The 11,692-nt window shown below is 48.6% G+C and overlaps 1 pseudogene; it reads right to left on the reverse strand.

Moving 5' to 3' along the window:
- Positions 1 to 9,921: 9,921 nt before the first annotated feature.
- On the reverse strand, positions 9,922 to 10,852 carry LOC142452498 (ribosome biogenesis protein BRX1 homolog pseudogene; annotated as a pseudogene).
- Between the last annotated feature and the right edge of the window lie 840 nt (positions 10,853 to 11,692).

Genomic DNA, 11,692 nt, shown 5'->3' on the forward strand with positions numbered 1-11,692 from the left:
TTGTCTCCCTGTGAGCTGAGCCTCCTGCTGGATGGTCATTGTCACATATAGAGCCGGATCCACACCCCACGGGCGTCCGGGTAGAGGTGAGCGTACAGGGTCTTCCGCGGGTCATTTCTCAGAAGAGCGTTGACCAGGCCTTTCTTTCAAAATGCCAGCGGGTGGGCTCGAACCTCCACATTGACTACTTGCACCTTGAAAGAAACACACCTGAGGACAGTGGGGTGAACAAAAGGATGCCAGTCATCAGACTCAAGTCCTCTTCCCAAGCCAGCCAGCAAGACAGATGCCTTGCCTGCGGAGCCCCGGGGGGTAGTGTAGTGGTTACGAGTCAGGCTGCACTCCTCATGGTCGGTAGTTCAAAACTACTGGCAGCTCCGTGAGAGAAAGACTGGACTTTCCATTCCAGTCAACAGGTACAGTCTTAGAAACCCACAGGGGTCACTCTGAGTCAGCACTGACTCAAAAGCAGTGAGTGTGGAGTCCGTTGATCTCATCTGCATACGGGCCTGAAGCCGACTCAGCCCCACACTTAGGTAGGATTTGAGAGGCGCCAAGAAACCTGCCCTGGGTGGCAGAACTCCAATAAGGTATTCAAATTTTGAGTGTGTGTGTGTGTGTGTGAGAGAGAGAGAGAGAGAGAGAGAAAGAGAGAGAGAGAGAGAGAGACTTCCTTTTTGAAGCAGTGGAAATCTTTATTCAAATGGAATCTTGTGGGATATTTCTATGTATATCAGAAGAGAAGTACTTAAATAATGCTTCCTATCTGCCAGATATTTTCCCTCGCTTAGACTAATAGCAGGTACAAGGTACTGCTGTGACTGACACTGTCCTTGCTGTCATTTCACAGATGATTTGGAAAGGTAGCACAGAAAGGTAAACTCGCCTTCGCAAGGGGACCCAGCTGCCAGGTGGTGGGACTCTGATTCTACTCCAGGCAGAGTGCCTAGAGTCTACCTTTTTACTGACCCACGGTGTGGTTCCAACATGTCAGCCTGCTGGATGCAGTCCAGGCAACTCCAACTTGTTTATGTCACAGGACAGCAGAGCTTCCTGGGGGTTTCAGTGACTGATCTTTTGCAAGTAGTTCTTCAGGCCTAGCTCCCCAAGTCCCTCTGGGTGCACGCAACCCGCCAACCTTTTAGTTAACCGCTGAGCCTGAGGGCTATTGACTCCCGCTGGTCTTTCTGAGACTCTAAGTCTTTATGGATACAAATAGCCTCATCTTCCTCCTGTTGAGTGGTTGGTAGCTTTGAACCACTAACCTTGCGGTTAGCTGTCCAATGTTTATCCAGGACTCCATCTGGCTCCACCAGAGAAGGCCTAGGAAAGCAGAATGGGCTGAAAGAGGGGTAAAGGGCCAGAGCCTCTATTATTCAAGGGTTGGGTCTTTTGGGAAATCCTCAAGAGCATTTCATGGAGACCCCCTGAAACGGTTTGAAAGCCTTTGGATTGGGGTGCTAGCTAGCTATCAAGGATAACTGTACGATGCCACATCAGTGATTAGCAGGAGTCCATTTTCAATGGATGGGCTCTTGAGAGAAAGGGGCTTAGGACAGGTTCCATGGACAGGAGCAACCCCAGCCCTGGGCCAGGGATGCAGCCACAGCAGGCTGTGTGGACGGCTGCACTGGGGTCCAGCCAGTTGGAGAGAGGGCCATGGGAGAGACAGCCAAGCTTGCCGCCTCACCCAGCTGGGGAGCAGCCCAGCAACAAGGCGCCTGTGAGGGCCACTGGAAAGGCGTCTGGAAGCAGGCCACTTTCTGGGTGCTGAGCCCTCAGCTGGGCAGCGAGCGCCCGGAAGGAGGCATAGCGTGACTAGAATTTTGGGGTGGGGGTGAGGAAAGCACTCTGACATTAGAGCAACAGGCTTCTCCATGAGGTGACTCTCGGAGTTTTGGGTTTCTATCTTGATAAAAAAAATTTTTTTTTTGCAATTTCCACAATTGCAGAGTCAACCGAACCATGACTCATATTAGACAAGGTGCCTGGCTGATGGACTGCATCCCGCCCGCATTCCTGACCATGGCAGGCATGTCAGCAGGGCCATCGAGATAGGGCCTTTGTCACCAAAAGCATTTATGACAGAGGATGAAGGGACGCGTGTAATGTAGCCGACAGACACCCCCATCTATGTTCAGAGGTGCCCTCAGGCTCATTTTGACCCATAGCAATCCCATGCGATGGAGTACAACTGCCTGACAAGGTTGTCTGGGCTGTCATGTCCACAGGCGCAGAACACCAGGTATTTTTCCCCATGTTGGATGGGTGAATTCGAACCACCAACCTTTCAGTTAGTGTGGGAGACTGCATGATTGCCCCACCGACACTCCCCCCACCCCCCAAGTTCAATATCAGAAGCAAATTCTTTCTGGGGCTGATGGTCACTCTGAGCTGAAATGGACTTGGCAGGGTCTCACTGGATCTGAGATGACACCCCTCGCTATCTCCACGTGTGTCATGCTGTGTTAGAATCGTGTCTGAGCCACTTGTCTGTCCTCAGCAATGCAGGAGACGAATGGCTTGAGGCTCATCGCTTCGTAAAACGAAAAATGCTTTTGAAATCTGAGCCGCAGCATTGGAGACGAGGCCACTGAAGAACCGCTGGGCACACAATTAAACCTTGGCGTTTTATAAGAGCAATTAAAACACCTAGTGAAACCGAAAACCAGACTTTGGCCATTTGCTTTGTAAGGCAGGAATCAAGTTTGAACGTCCGCAGTCCCCGGCGGGTCAAGTCCACAGACACAGACACAGCACCACTCCAGCCACAGAACAGAGAATTCACTCTGGGGGTTGAACGAATGATACACCCACGTTGAACGATAGGACTACTCTTACCACACTCCGGGCAAGTCCTAGACAGGAGAATGTAAGGGAATCGGCCAAATATGTCCCATACTGAGGGCATGTATGGAAGCTATTTTCCAATTTTCCTGTTCATTATTTTGATGATCTGCTCCTTTTTAAATATGTGTTCATTCATCTTGATAATGAGTGTATTAATAAAAGAAAGTTCTTTGATCTCCTGATGGCTAGCTCTTGTATTCCTTCAGCACTTATCAGTCGAAGCCCTTAAAACTGTCTATCTTTTCAATTCTTGGACTGAGAGTAGGCTGTTGAGCCCCAACCCGAAGTTCATGGTTTCCCGTATCTCACACCATCACAGTCACACTCTCTAACGCAGGGGCTCTTCTGGAATAGAAACTGAGCTTCAAGAGGCTAGTTCTCAGAGAGAAACATTCATTTAGAGAAGAGTCTGAAAGTCACGTTGGTTCCCATTGCAGCCACTGGGCGAGGCTGTCCCAACTCCAGAACCAAACTCACTGCCATCGAGTGGATGCCAACTCCTATCGACCCTGGAGGAGGAGGAGGAGGAGAGCTGCCCCTCTGGGTTTCTGAGACTAACTCTTTATGGGAGTAGGAAGCCTCATCTTTCTCCCATGGAGTGGCTGGTGGTTTCGAACTGTTGATCTTTATAAGTACTTCCCTAAATCCTTCCAAACAGCCTGAAATGGCGAGTAATATTTGATTCACTTTAGGAGATGAGGCATTGAGATCAGAGAGATGGGACCAAGTTACAGAGACAGGAGGGGGTTGAAAGGGGACTCCAGGCTGATTGTGAGGCCTGTGATCTTTTATGAAGGCTGGGAAAGAGCAGTGCGGAGGGAGATGACGAGAGACCAGCGCCCTGACTTGCTGAGGCTGAACGTCAAAGGACCAACGCTAACCAGAAGGGCTTCCAGACCTGGGCTTGGGAGCAATCCTTGGCAAGACCTTCCTGTTGTACTTTGATCCTCACTGTGTTACAGCTGGGCCAGGAGAGCACTCGTCCCCCACCTGGGGACAGTCTCTGCTGTCAGCCAGAGCAGTTTAATGCAAGTCTAGTCAGGTCCCCTCTTGTTCAAAACCGTTTGGCATTATACTGCCCTACACACACACGTGCACACACAGACAGACACACACACATGCACGCACACACACGTGAGCACAGACACACACGTGCACATACACGCACTCACACACATGCAGACACACACGCGCATGCACACACACACACACAGACCTGAATCCCATACTGCATGGATTCCCCACGTGGACTGTCCTTCAACTTCAGCCTCCAACTTCACCCATGGCATTCACTTCCTCCTTCTTGCTTCCAGCCTTTGCATATGCTGTTCCCTAACCACCCACTACACCCCAGGACCCTATTTCACTTCACCCTCTTGGTAGAGGCCACCTCCTCCCTTGCTCATGTCTCAGCTTCACGGTTCCTTCCTCTACAAAGCCCTGCGAGCTGATGATGCTCTCCACCCTCGCATTCGGAACCACGCTGAGCTTCTCTCCCACCACACCTATCGCAGTCAGAATGGAGTAACTATCTGCGTGACTATTTGTTTCATGTCCGTCGCAGACACCAGCCAGGAGAGGGGGTGGGAATGCAGTGAGGTCCCATCAGTCTGTCCGTGAGAGGGTCCCCCGGGCCTGCCGAAGTGCCTGACATGCAGCAGTTACTTGGCAAACACTTATTCCACCCAAGAGGCCGGGGTTATCACAAAATCAGAACATGCAAATCTAGCTTCACACCCCAAGTCTAGCCAACCTAATCACATTGTCTATCTGATCTCCCCAACTTTTATCAGCGCCCACGCCTGAGAAGCAGTCAGAACAAGGGTGATAGTTACCAAGATGTCTCAGAAAACACACACACACACACACACACACACACACCCTATAAGGAATCACTCAGCACTGTGTGCTTCCACTCCTGGCCCCACCCCTGCCGCCGCCACCATGTTTTAATAAACTTCACAATAGCAACCGACAACTTGTAGTAGGTGCTCTGTTCTCCCCAGCAGGTTACGTGATCTGCGACCAGTGGAAGTCCACGCAGCAGGATCCCGTTGAACTTAAGTCTCATCCTTCCCGTCCCCTCTTCACACCCAGTAAGTCCACCTCACTTGCCGTAAAAGCCCACCTTCTGAACATGGTCTTGAGACAGAGGACTTGCTCGTTCACCCAGCATCTTTCTGCCCTGTGCCGGACATCCCACCACAGTTTCAGCTCCAGCCACAGGAGCCTCTCTGCAGCTCTAGAGCCGCCCACCTGCTCCCTCCCAGGACCTGGGCAACACCCTTCACGGCCCAAGCATCTTCCCCCAGATGGCCACGGCCCAGCTCCACGTCGCCTTCCAATATGGCCTTTTCCGTGAGCCTTCTCTGGTGGCCTCCTGCACTTTAGTTCTTAGTACGTTGCCCTCCACAGTGTACCACCATCTAACCTACCCTGACTCATTAACTTGTTCTCAAAACTCACTCCCAGCTCACCCAACGCTGAGTGGCTTTCCTAGGCTGGCGAGCTTAATGAGAGCAGACAGCCTCATCTTTCTCCAGCAGTGGCTGGGGGATTGACCTGCAGGCAGTTCAACGTGCAATCGCGTAGCATGCCAGCAGGTACTGTCAAGTCAAGTTCAAGTCATAGCAACCCTGTGGGACAGGCAGCACTGCTCCCTAGGGTGTAGCAACCCTGTGGGACAGGCAGCACTGCTCCCTAGGGTGTCCTAGGCACCCATCTTTACAGAAATCTCTCTCCTGTGGATCCGATAAGTAGGTTCAAACTGACAACCTCGTGGTTAGCAACAGAGCACTTAACCTTGAAGCTACCAGGGCTCCTTCCTTATTTATTCACTCCCTCACCCTTCCGTCTATCTCATGTATCCATTCAGTCATTCACTGTCTTCCTCTCTACAGTGGAATTTGAGCACCGGGAAGGTGGGGTTCATGTCTATTTGCTCCCTGTTCATGTGAAAACTCATGGGGGAAGAGGGCGGGGAGTCCTACCCTGTCCTCTAGGGTCACTGTGAGTCGGCATCGACGCGATAGCAGTGAGTTTGGTTTGGTTTGGGTGTTGTGTCCCCAGGGCCTGGTTCATACACAAGGGACTCAGCCAGCTGCTGTGCACCTCGGAGTGCTTCACAGCGCTCACATGGAACCTGAGGCTGCTCCCAGCCTGCTGCGCCTCCCACACCACCTTCCTTCTGCCTCCTTCTGCTTTTTCTTCAATCGTTTTACTGGGGGCTCGTGCAACTCTTATCACAATCCATCCATCCATCCATTGTGTCAAGCACATCTGTACAAAGGTTGCCATCATCATTTCTAAAACATTTTCTTTCTACTTGGTATCAGCTCCACTTTTTCCCCATCCCTCTCCCACCCTCCCACCTTCGTGAACCTTTGATAATTTATAAATTATTTTTATTTGCATATTTTATATCGTCCACTGTCTCCCTTCACTCTTGTTTCTGTTGTTTGTCCCCTTGGAGTGGGGGCTGGTACGATCATTGTGATTGGCTCCCCCGTTCTCCCCCTTCTCCCTCCATTCATCCACTGCAATCCCTTCAGTGGACCAGCCCTTTCCCCACTTCCGCCCTGCATCTCTGGTTTCCATTTCTCCTGTTTCCTAACCCTCTGAACTTCGTCCCTGGGTAAATGTTGCCCTTTGGAACTTAAACGTCTGATTATGCTAACACGAGGGGGGGGTTCGGATCACACCAGTCTCTATCAGACAAGCAAGCTAATATTTTTCATGGTTCTTAGTTTTGTTCAACACTTTTTAAGACAGCATGAATCTAATTTTATTAGGCATATAAAGAGGAAGCCTGGTATCTCAGTGGCTAGAATAGACTGTGCTTCATACTCATGGGTGGCAGGGAAGCTGGCTTCCGTAAGGTTGACAACCTGTAAACTTAAGAGTAGTTCTATGGCCCTGGCAGGGTTGCTACGAACCTTAATGGCAATGCCTTTGCGTTTTGGTACACGGCACTCAAAACTAAACCAGTCATCACCATCAAGCCATTTACACAGGGATCGAGAGGACAGGATAAAACTGCCTCCTGTGGATTTCTGAGGCTTTAAATCTTTATGGGAGCAGATAGCCCAAATCCTTTTCTCGCTGAGTAAGTGCTGAGTTCGAACTGTTGACCTTGAGTTTAGCACGGCAACTGGTAACCCACTGCACCACCAGGACTCCTTTTCAACAGATCTATCCCCTCAGTAGCCACTCCCCTCCCTCTATGGCCACCAGCACCCATGTATTAGTCTAGGTACTTTGGAGAAACAAATCCACAGAAACTCATATGTATAAGAGAGAATTTTATATAAAGGGTAAGTGCACATCAAGAAAACATCCCAACCAAGTGCTGCCCAAGCCCACAAGTCCAACATTAACCCATATATCTGACACCAAACCACAAAGTCCTCCTCCATCTCACAAAACACACTCAATGATGCCAACTGCAGGAGCAAAGCCAAATCAGTGAACGTGTAAACATCTCAGCACTGGCGGGGGTCTCCACACAACTGCTCCAGCACCCAGGGCTGCATCAGGGTAGGTCCATGTGGTTTCTCCTCAGGGACGTCTTGCAGGAAATGAGCCTTGCCAGCTAAAGCAGGGAACTGGCTAAGGCAGCTGCACCCTGGTCCGACCATCAGAAAGCAACAAACCCAAGAACTTGAAAAGCGAGGCTCATCAAGCCATTTATCTCTCTGCCCTTCAATTAACCCCACATGTGTTTATCGGCCAAGTTGGCACAACCAACTAACTACCTCAACCCACAATATTGTTTCTCCCTGATACTCATCTGTTTAAACTAACAAAAGCTCAGTACTCCTTTTGCTTCCGATAAAAGGTGCTTTCACCAGAACTGTAAATGTCTGATGTCCCCTCCAACAGTCATCACTTACCGAATTTTCCCTCTTTTCCCTCTTAATAATATAAAAGCATGCGAGTTTTTGCGCTTTTTTTTTTTTTTTTTTGAGCCAAGAAACCTCGGAGGTGAAATGGGCTACGAGCTGACCTCAGCACCTAAAGGTCAACAGATGGCATTCAAGCAGCTCTCAGGGAGAGAGACGAGGCTTTCTGTTCCCATAAGAATATACAGCCCTTTATGGAGGTCTAGACAAAGACATGTACATGCAAATATATATAGGAGGATGGGGAAATAGATCTATGTGTCTATATTTATAGGTTTAGTATTAAGGTGGCGGAAGGACCTTGGGCCTCTACTCAAGCACTCCCTCAGTGCATGAATACTTTCTTTTATTAAATTGGAACTCTATGATGCTCACTCACCTGACACAACTGCTGGAGCCAAAGTGGGTGAACAAGTAAATGTGGTGAAGAAAGCTGATGGTGCCCGGCTACCAAAAGAGATAGTGCCTGGGGTCTTAAAGGCTTGAAGATAAACAAGCGGCCATTTAGCTCAGAAGCAACAAAGTCCACATGGAAGAACACACCAGCCTGTATGATCGAGTGGTCCCGAAGAGATCAGTTATCAGGCATCAAAGAACAAAAAATCATATCATTGACTGCACACCTCCATGATAGGATCGCTGAAGACAAATGGGTGCATAAGCAAATGTGGTGAAGAAAGCTGATGGTGCCCGGCTATCAAAAGAGATAGTGTGTGGGGTCTTATAGGCTTGAAGGTGAACAAGTGGCCATCTAGCTCAGAAGCAATAAAGCCCACATGGAAGAAGCACACTGGCCAGTGTGATCACGAGGTGCCAAAGTGACCAAGTATAAGGCATCATGCAAAAAAAAAGATATATGTGTATATGTGTGTGTATGTATATATATATGTGTGTGTGTGTGAGTGTATATATATATATATATATATATATATATATATATATATATATATATATATATATATATATATATATATATATATACCATATTGAATGAAGGGGGAAGTGCAGAGTGGAGACCCAAGGCCCAAGTGTTGGCCAATGGAGATCCCCTCACGGAGGGGTTTAGGGGAGGAGATAGGTTAATTAGGGTGAGAGGTAGTACCAATGAAGAACACAGCTTTCCCCCAGATCCTGGATGCTTCCTCCCTCCAACTACCATGATCTGAATTCTACCTTGCAGGGCTGGATAGGGCATAGGTTGTACACTAGTACATATGAGGGCTGGAGGTACAGGGAATCCAGGGTGGATGATACCTTCAGGACCAAGGGTGTGAGGGGCAATGCTGGGAGAGTGGAGGGTGAGTGGGTTGGAAAGGGGGAACTGATTACAAGGATCCACATGTGACCTCCTCCCTGGGAGAGGGATGACAAAGAAGGGAGGGAAGGGAGACTCCGGATAGGGCAAGATTTGACAAAATAATGATGTATAAATTACCAAGGGCACATGAGGGAGGGGGGAGCTGGGAGGGAGGGGGAAAAAAAGAGGACCTGATGCAAAGGGCTTAAGTGGAGAGCAAATGCTTTGAGAATGATTGGGGCGGGGAATGTATGGATGTGCTTTATACAATTGTATATGTATATGTATGGATTGTGATAAGAGTTGTATGAGCCCCTAATAAATTGTTTAAAAAATAAAATAAAATGCTAAACACAAAAAAATAAAATAAAAAGAATATACAGCCCAAAAACACACAGGGGCAGCTCAACCTCTGAGTCACAGCAAATTGGAATTGACTCAATGGCAGTGCATTTGGAGTTGGAGCTTGGAAAACCAGGTCACAATTGTGTGGATAGCGCAGGATCACCTCAATGGGTGTGGTTTGTTTGGTAGTAGGACAGAGTCACTGGGAGTGGGCCCTGCCTCGCAGGTACCTAACTTTGTTGTACAGGAAATCATGATCCCTGATATCTGTCCAAATATTGCCAGGTCTGAACCTTACATGTGATCAAAAGGTTAATTCCACATTAGCTCTGAAAGGAAAAACAGGAAAAGATGAGTGGTTTTATCTAGGAACATACCAATATCATTAAATCCACACGAAAAAAAATCTTGATATTTCCTTTTTTCTCTTAAATGACAAGAGTTAGACAGCTCCGGATAATAGAAATATTTATAATCTGAATGCAAATTAAATGCAAAACAACTGGATTCAGTTTGCACGCTTCCTGTTCATCTTCTGTGGCATTTTTGCTGCCGTTTATAGATCTTTTTCTTCCGGCTTTTCAAACCCACTTTGGGCTCTGGTTTCACCCACTCGATTTCATGGGCTTTTCCTCAGCTGGATGGCAATCACATCTGCAGGGGGGCCATGGGCAGCACAGTCTGGGGGTCTTTCCTTCTCAGTTTCTGCACCTCCGTCCCTTGCTGTCGTTCTTCGTGTTTTGAAGCTGTGATGGAGCTCATGATGCAGCGATGCTTGTTTGGTGACTGACAGTGAGGGTTTGCATACAAAGTGGATCCACAGAAACTTCCCTGGAAAATCTTGAGATTTGAGACAAAACGAGGCCCTATCTCCACCAGAGCAGCATCTTCCTCTATAATCCGGAAATCCCAAAACCATATCCGATTATCCAGAAAGTAAACACATTGTCCACCGAGGGCTGGCTTCTGGGGTGGCAGTGGGGCATACCGAAGATCTGAAATCAGTGTTCTTTCAACACAGCTTAATGAGGCGATTCATCCAATGTGGGGCCAAAGACAAAAGGGACTGGGAATCCTTCAAACAGCTGCCAGTCATCTTGAGTTCAGCTAGGGTTTGACTATCCTGAACAAGGACTGTAGCAGATGGTCCACGAGGTGAACTTGAAAGCCACATACAGAGATCCTGCTTTCTCTTGGCCTCAAAATAGATGTGCTTCTTACAGTTTCTCATTCCGCAGACCTCATGAATCATAAATAACTTATCTTTACGATCCATTGTAGTATCTGCTTTTGGATGAGGCATCAACATTCTTAAACCTTACATTAAGTGTCTTGTTCTGAAATTTATTTCTCTGGAAGAAAAAATGAGAACCTGTTCCTTATGCTTCCACTTGCCCGTGCCAATAGGGCCTAGGATACGGTCCACCTCCAATCTTTGCTCCTCGTCCGTCCAGGACATTCCAATGCGATCCTTTTCAGAGCAGTTGACAGAGGTGGCCGGGCACCACTTAGTTCTTCCAGTCTCAGGGTTGCCTCAACACCTTCCTTCTGACAAGGCGTCTGCCCCTGCAGCCCTCTGGTCAAGTGGGAGAGAAGAGAACCAGGAAGCTCAGATATTCTAGACTCACCCCCTGCTCTGGTAACATCTCCCGTCCTTCAGTCTAGCTCAAAGTGGTCTTCCTCACCTGCCAGTCACCTGTCAGTTTTTACCAAGCACAAGGGACCCCATGTGACAGAGTAGAACTATCCCATAGGGTTTCTGAAGCCACACACCTTTACAAAATCAGACAGCCTCATCTTCTTCCCATGAAGCCAGTGGGCAGATTTGAACTGCCAACCTTGGAGGTAGCAGCTGAAGGCTTGAGCCTTTGCCTCATGAGGGGGCACAGCTATCCCCTCAGTCCTGCAGTCTTTTCATTGCCACCGCAGATGATGGCAAGGTTTGATTTCTTTACCTTCAACAGGGTTGGCAGTCTTCTAGGGTGCCCTTTATTATCATGCCGATAGCCTGACAAGGCATTATGGGTTAGTGAACACAACTGGATATTTTGGAATGCATTCAAACTTTGTTTCCTAGAGCTGCCACAAAGCACTATAAACCGAGCCACCTGTAAGAACAGACATGCATTTCTCACTGTTCCGGAAGCGAGGAATCCAAATCCAGGGGACCCGCAGGGCTGAGCTCTCTCCAAAGCCTCCAGAAAAACCTTCCCTGGTCCTCTGGTTTGGGGCCCCTCTACTCAACTCCCTGCACCGAGGAGACTCCAACACAAGGCACCCCTAAAGAAGAGAGCAGAGC

This window comes from Tenrec ecaudatus, chromosome 7 (assembly GCF_050624435.1).
Source record: "Tenrec ecaudatus isolate mTenEca1 chromosome 7, mTenEca1.hap1, whole genome shotgun sequence".
Taxonomy (NCBI): Eukaryota; Metazoa; Chordata; class Mammalia; order Afrosoricida; family Tenrecidae; genus Tenrec; species Tenrec ecaudatus.